Source organism: Apteryx rowi, unplaced genomic scaffold (assembly GCF_003343035.1).
Source record: "Apteryx rowi isolate R43461 unplaced genomic scaffold, aptRow1 scaffold_346, whole genome shotgun sequence".
Taxonomy (NCBI): domain Eukaryota; kingdom Metazoa; phylum Chordata; class Aves; order Apterygiformes; family Apterygidae; genus Apteryx; species Apteryx rowi.
This window is the reverse complement of record NW_020449930.1, coordinates 237,760-245,055: the sequence shown is the minus strand read 5'-3', so window position 1 is coordinate 245,055 and position 7,296 is coordinate 237,760.

The following is a 7,296-nucleotide window of genomic DNA, read 5'->3' as shown; positions in this document are numbered from 1 at the left end:
AATGTGTATATGTGTATGTGTATAACTTTTTGTTAAATACCAAGGCTGAAGAAATGCACACTGCATGTAAGAAGTGGGATGTTGTGTGTGAGGTTCAAGGGAAGGTGAGACTGTAAAACGATGGCTGCCAGTTAGGAGTATTATATTTTGACTAAAGCATTAAAATATCATTTTAAGTGTTCAACCCCCTAAATTATGTGAGTGTTCTCAATATACATTCTCTGGGATCAGTTAACACTGCTTTTAGCAATTAGTTGCAATTTACTTTCAAAAATCATTGACCGTGAAGCTTTGCAGCTGATTGATAGTGAGGTAATATAAAATATAGTGCGTATTTTAAATGTGGAGAATTTCACAGGCATAGCTAACTTGTGGTTTAGGGAGTCAAAAACCCACATATGATACATTTGTACTAAGGTGGCTGGAGAAACAATACCTCAGAAATATGATTTATGTTTTATGTGAGACATAACTGTGGGAGGGGTAAAAGTACTAGCACTTTACAGGTAGCTGTAGCTCTGTAAACATAGGGATTAACTGAAAGAATGTCATCCCGCTGACGGTCTGTTGGCATTCACGTACCGATGAAGCAGTCTGCAAGCTGAGTTAGGGACACAGGAAGCATAAGAGCTGTTGGTTTTTAAATATCTTTGTAGTGTGCTTATTCTCACTTCTGTCTTTGAAGCCATGATTTTTTGGACCGCAGGCTGGCCTGGAGAGTTTTGGCAGAGTCTTCCTAACAAGAAATGCTTAAGTGCAGTTCATCTGGAAAAGGGCTTGCATGGTGAAAGTGATACTACAAAGAAGGTTTTATTTAGGATTCCTGTTGCTTTGCTTTCTCCTTGTTGATGAGGAACAAATCATTCAGATTCTCTTCTCTTGGGGTGATCAGAGGGAGACAGCTAGCAAAACACAGGAGCTCAGCTTTGAGGGTGACAGGACCAGCCCGGCCTCCACTGTCCATCTCCCAGCTAAGGGAACTAAGGGACATGGCGCTCTGTCCACCTGTGGTTGGAAAAGCCAGTGAACTCTGGAGACATTTAAAATCCAAAGTGATACAACACTAGGGCATCAATCAGCAATGTCAGTTAATTGCCCTATAGCATGTTGCGTGCTGTAAATGGTCCAGCTCAGACTGAAAGGTTATTTAGCAATTATTTGGGAAGGTTTGGGAGAAGAGGAGCTTAATTATGTATGCTGCTTTTTTCATTTCTCCAGTTTTAATTATTAGATCTTTTCATACCATGGGCTGTACCCTAAGGAGAGGGAGAAAATACAAGCAGACACTGATCAGAACTGGCTCTGCTGGGGAATCCTATCATATAATCCTTCTCACAAGCTGATTAAACTCACTCTGTATAGTTGCTGGTACCCATCACTCTTTCCAAACCTGACTGCCCTGCTGACTAGAATGTGCTGCTAATTTCCAGCCTAAATTTATTAATAATCAGCACATTATTACTAAAGAAAAGCTTTAATAAATTATACAGAATAGGTTCTCCATATATGAAGAGATTGCATGTATGAAGAGATTGCTTCAAAGTCAAATATCTCTGCATCTGGATTAGAAGTGTTGAATTTTTAAAACTATTTTTTTGCTTGGAACAACAGATAGAGACTTACTGGCATTTTCAAAAGCACTGAAGAACTGAGCCACTCTTGCAATTCTCTAGTAGCCCTCTATTTGCTGCTTCTGAAGCCTAAATAGATTTACAAATCTGTGTTTAATGCTCTGTAGCAGCCTGGAAAACTGTGGGCCTAGAGATGCAGAACTGAATGTGCCACATTTGTGGTTACAAAAGCAAGTTTACAGGCTGTGACACTTAATGAGACATGATGGGAAGCTGATCAAATGTAAAGTAAAAGCTATAACGAAACTGTGCAAGGTACGGAAACTTATCAAAGACTGAAAAGAAACTTATCTTCTCAGTCATCGTATTTCTCCTGCATATCTATATATTTCCTTGCCTAAAGTTTAAATGGCTGGGTATATTCCAAGCCATTTATGCTTCACCAGTGAAATAGTTATATTAAGATGAATTTCAAAACTGGGGACTAGGCTTGAGCCATAGGCTGAAGTGTCATTAAAGATGTTTTGGAATTGAAGAAACTCAGGTCATTAGGAGTTTAAGTGCAATAAATGCATCAGCTTTACAAAGAAGCTGCACTGGAAGTTGCAAAGAGTGGTGGAAAATGGTCAAAATGGGGATGTGGCTAGTGCTTACAAAAAAAAGTCACTGAGAGGAAAAAAGAAACTTCATGACCTCAGACAACTTCCTAACTTTTTAGCTGACATCAGAACAAAGAGAGCAGTTGATCCCTTACCACTTCAATTTAATGACTGCCAGGAGTATTCAGCTCTTCAGTGCATGGTGACCTGCTGGATTGCAGTGGAGATTACTGACTTTTCTTTATAAAACCAGACTCTTTAGTCCTCTGCAATTCAAATAATATTCTATTCCCTATGTGAGTTTTTCTGTCTGAAGCTGTTTTCCTGAGTGCTACTAATCCAGGATAAATTGCTTGTCTTTTTGGTCCTGCAAGTCAAATTTGTTAAAATTCTTGAGAGCTAGTAGAAAAAAGCTTGAGCTTGTGAGGGTTTGCGGATTGTGTCTGGGTTGTTTTCTGAATCACACAAAAAAAGATCAGGTACAGCAAATGAGATAAATGAAACCCATCTTTTAGTTGTCCTCATCCGCTTCCGTACTCAAGTTAATACCATATTTGCATAGACAGGCGGTTGGTAGCTGTGCAGTTCAAAAATTACCTTTCTCTCTCTATTAGTGTCAAGAAGTCACCTTCAACAATTTTAATTACACAGTCTGTGGATACTGAGTCTTTGTCAGTTTGAGTGACAATTGTATATGTGGGAAGGGGAGGGGATGTGTGGTCAGTGTCCATTTTGGATGTGAAGTGTTTTCCTCAGTATGAGTTCCTGGGAGAGTTGTGTTAGAGTTGTGTCCCTCTTCTTCAACCCCACTCCAGCTCTTCTGACACTGAGTGCTGACAAGTCATAGTGTTTAATACCCAATTAACACATAGGTAAATTCTTGTATCATGTGGGTGTGATGGGGCACAATGGTGCCAGAAGGAAATCTGGTTACTAAGCAAGACGGGAAGAGGACATGAAACCTGCAGCTGGATGGAGCAGCCTAGCTGGGCTCATATCATCTAATGGCAGTTGTCTAAAGGTTAGATATCTATCTAAGCCAGGTATCTGGGTACAGCTCACTGTAATCAATAGAAGAAGATAGGTAGCATCAGAAAGCAATTCCATCATAAAATAAGTAGGATTGATGTCCCTATGGAGGTGTCTGTCTTCCCCCACTGACTAGAGAGGAAGCCTAGATGACTGTCTGAGTTTAGGCTGTTAACTTCTAGAAAGCTGTAGTAATAGCAGATGGATCCTACCTTTCTGTGTATACATGGCAATTAACGCCAGTAGGATGGTGGTCTTGAATCAATCTGCTACAGTCGTCCCCAGTAGTACAAAAGAGATGCATAAGATCTTTGTGGTGAAGGAAAACAACTCTCCACCACAGCATCATTATCCATACCGAGATCAGTAGAGTTGGACAGTTCTTTCCCAATTTCATTAAAAGAAAAAAAACAGCATCCAGTTCTAGTCCTATACTCTGCAGCAGGTTTTCAAAAAGTGCCTAAGTCTCAAGCGCTGCTGAGTGCGTGTTGTGTAGCCAGTGCTGTTTAGGGCCAGGGGACAAAATGCTAATACCACTGGAGAGCCTCTAGTTGTAGTCCTGGTTCCATGCTAAATAGAATCAGAAACCACTGGGACTCTTGCAAGGAATTACAAATTTTCAGGATTAGTTTTGCAGACTTGTGAAATTTTTGAATTTTTAGATGAGGTTTGAATAAGCACCTGGACAACTGTATGGGCTTCCAGTCCTACAAACTTCAGGATAACGTTAGTAGCTGGCAACAGGATTATTGATCTCCCCTCACCTTTAATTTTTGAGATACAAGACCAACCATTAAAACATAAAGACAATTTCTTAAATTCATTGGTTTATAGGACAGCAAACCTTTTTTTTTTCCCTGTCAGCTATATTCTACATTTCTCTTTATTCGTGCTCAATCTATCATAAACCATATTTGCAATGAATTATTATATGGCAGATTTATTAGTTTTATTTGACTTGTGTTACCAGAGTGACTAATCATTGATTTCTGAGCATTTGGGACCCTTTTTATGCAAATTCTTTATTTATTTTTAACTCTAAAATGCTGTCTTACAAGGAATTTTTTCAAAACGAATTTTAAAACTGATGAAGGCTACCTCACGATACTTTTTTTCCTTATATTTACTCTCCTTCACCACCTTCACTGTGTCAGGGAGTTTAAATATTGCTTGCTGCAATTATACATTAATGTAAAAATATTTTTTTTTGCATTAATGCAGGAACTTCTGCCAGATCCTTTTAATTGATTTTATCCTTTGTTAAGAGGACTTTTTAAATTTTTAATCTGACAGGAATTTGTCTTTTCCTATTTGGAAGTCACATCACTTTGGGTTAAAAATATCCAAATGTAATGGGCTGAAATGGATGAAATAAATTAGCGAAGGCTGAATGCCCAGCAAAGTGGAAAGACATATAGTGGGACGAGTTAGCTTCCCAAGGAACAATGCAATATTTGACAGAATATTTTAGAAGATATGGCTGACACGATGGTAACACCATTTCCAAGCCTTGCTTGCACCACTCAGTGGGGTTTCAAGGCCTTAATATGATTATAAAAAACAAGCGGATCTGAATGACATTACTAAACATTTAATCTGAAATTTAGGCTATCTTGAAAAACATTTAGTATGAATTTACTAGCTCACTGAATAGTTCTTCCAGAATAAGCAGCAGAAGCTAAATCACATGAAAGGCTCGTAAGCAGACAGGACAGGAAAATGCACACCACCTGCTTGGGAACGATCCCAGAGGTGATGTCACAGCAGGTTGATAACACCCCCAGTTCCAAGCTGGTTCCTTCCTCGGTGGAAGAGAATGCCAGGAGATGAGGAAGTCATTAGCTTCTCTTGTAAAGAGGTTTGTGAGACACTTCACTGAAGACAGTGGGATCCTTTCCTGATCCACGTGCGGGATGAAGGCCTGTATGTTTGCAGTTTTCTGTGTTCATCTTTTCTTTCCCTATTTTTGCTTGAGGACAGAGTAGGGGCATTATCTAACAATAGACATATTATAATCAGCACCGCTCGTTCTGTAGTTCTAAATATACATATGTGTCCAGAAAAAACAGATCCCTTCTTGCTTGAGCTTCTCTCATTAAAAACTGTATGAGTCACTTGGATAAGTCCAAGTATTCCACCAATCCAATATTCTGTCTTGAAAACTGTAGGGACCAGCTTTAACAGGAATAGGGACTTCAAATGTTTGGCTGCAGCTACTCTTGGGTTTAAGCTATAGCTGCGTAGCTACCAGCTATATAATTTCCAGAAGAGACCAATAAGCCAAATACTGCCCTGGATCCTGCAGGTCCACTGCACAAAATTAAATTCTAGCTCTGGTCAGTTAGCACTGAATGGTGGCAGAGGGAAGAGGAGAGAAATCCTGGCTGTTGAAATCATCGGTTTTACCCATTCCCTTGCACAGCAGCTCTCTCCTCGGGAGCTTTGTCAGGGCCAGGACCGCAGGGCTGCTGCTGCCGGACCCCAGGCTGTGCCTCCCTGGCCTGCTAATGGGGCACCTGAAGCAGCAATCACCAAATGCCCCGCTTGCATCCCGAAAGTGGGTGTGAGAAACAGCATGGAGAGAGAAGGGGAAGAGCAAGGAGGTCTCCCCTCCTCTTTCCTGTGAAATCCTCTTGCTTTAGGCTCGTGGGCTCTGGCTTGGTTCAGGGAGCAAAGTTTGTCCTTACCCATTTGAACAAAAAGCTCTAAGCAGGACATAAAAAAGAACAATTTGGGGGCCTTAGAACATATCTGATGGTCGTACAGTCCCTTTTATCAGATTCTTGATACAGCAACAGCAGCAGTTGCTTAAGGGAGCACTTTATGCCCACTATTAGCACATTGCAAAATATAACACAGGAGACTCCAGAGAGCCATCAGCTAATACTAAAATCACTAACTATAATCACACAGCAAGAAGAAAAGGATTATTTTCTTTCACAGATTGTTTTGCAATATTAAAAATATTCATTTTTAAAAGGCTTCTTCCTGCAGGGAGCAGCTTCTGCACAGGCGTTTGGAAGAGTAAAAAGCCTGTGTTTGATGCTGAAGTAGACAGTGACAATGTTGTTTACAGATAACAGGACCTTCAGGAAAAACACAAGAGTAGAAGCTAGGAAGGTTCAAGAGGTTAAAACCAAATCCCTCTTATGGCATTTTTACAAGACAACTCTCCAGATGAAGTGATCTGAACTTGTGTTGCTATTATTAAAATGTGAGAATAATTTTTTCTCTTTCACTTCAAATACCCTTCACTGGATGCATATACATTGTAAACATTGTCTTTATGCAACACATTTTTGACAGCTTTTTAATTATATTAATTAAAAACTGTTTACGAAGTCAGATAAAAAGGAGGTTGAGCTAGAGCAGCCTATGACTTTCACTGCTGAAAGGTTCTTGGCGGCAGAGCTAGTAACAGTTTTTGACTGTGAAAAAGTCTTACCTCTGCAGCAACAACAACTACAGTCTGATGCAGTGTTTTGTGTTTGCAGAAAATTCTGACATATTATATTATCATACCCATGATAGTATAAATGACCTCAAGCTTTGAATAAGATACAGTAGCTGGTGTATCAATTTAAATGATTAAGCAATGAACCGGGGACAAATCTCCCCTGTCATTTCTGTGTCTGCCTGCTGTGCCAAGTACACAAAGAAAACACGAAGACATCAGTATGAGTTGCATTTTCAATCTGGGAGCTTTTAGGGAAATTACAGGGTTCTGCAGAATTTCATTCCCCATTAGGTTTGACTAGTGTTAGAGTGGAAAAGGAAAGATCCCTTGTACCTTTTGTCCCCTCTGAGAATCTGCATGCTATGTTTAGGCAGAATGCTTTATCTAATTGAGAATAATTACTCTATAAAACCAAGCCTGCCATTTCCTTTTTGTGGCCATCCAGTTTTAGTCTACCACTAACATGGGCGAAGTAGAGAGTTACCGTAACATTTTGCGGATGCTTTAAAACACTGAGAAGGATGCTCCTTGTTCTGATCCACAAGATAAACAAATCAACAGTTTCTAAATGGGGAAACCTTCATTTCTAAGCCCAAAGTAAGAAACTTTTTGTCTTTTGCCAAAATGTGGCACTGCAAGG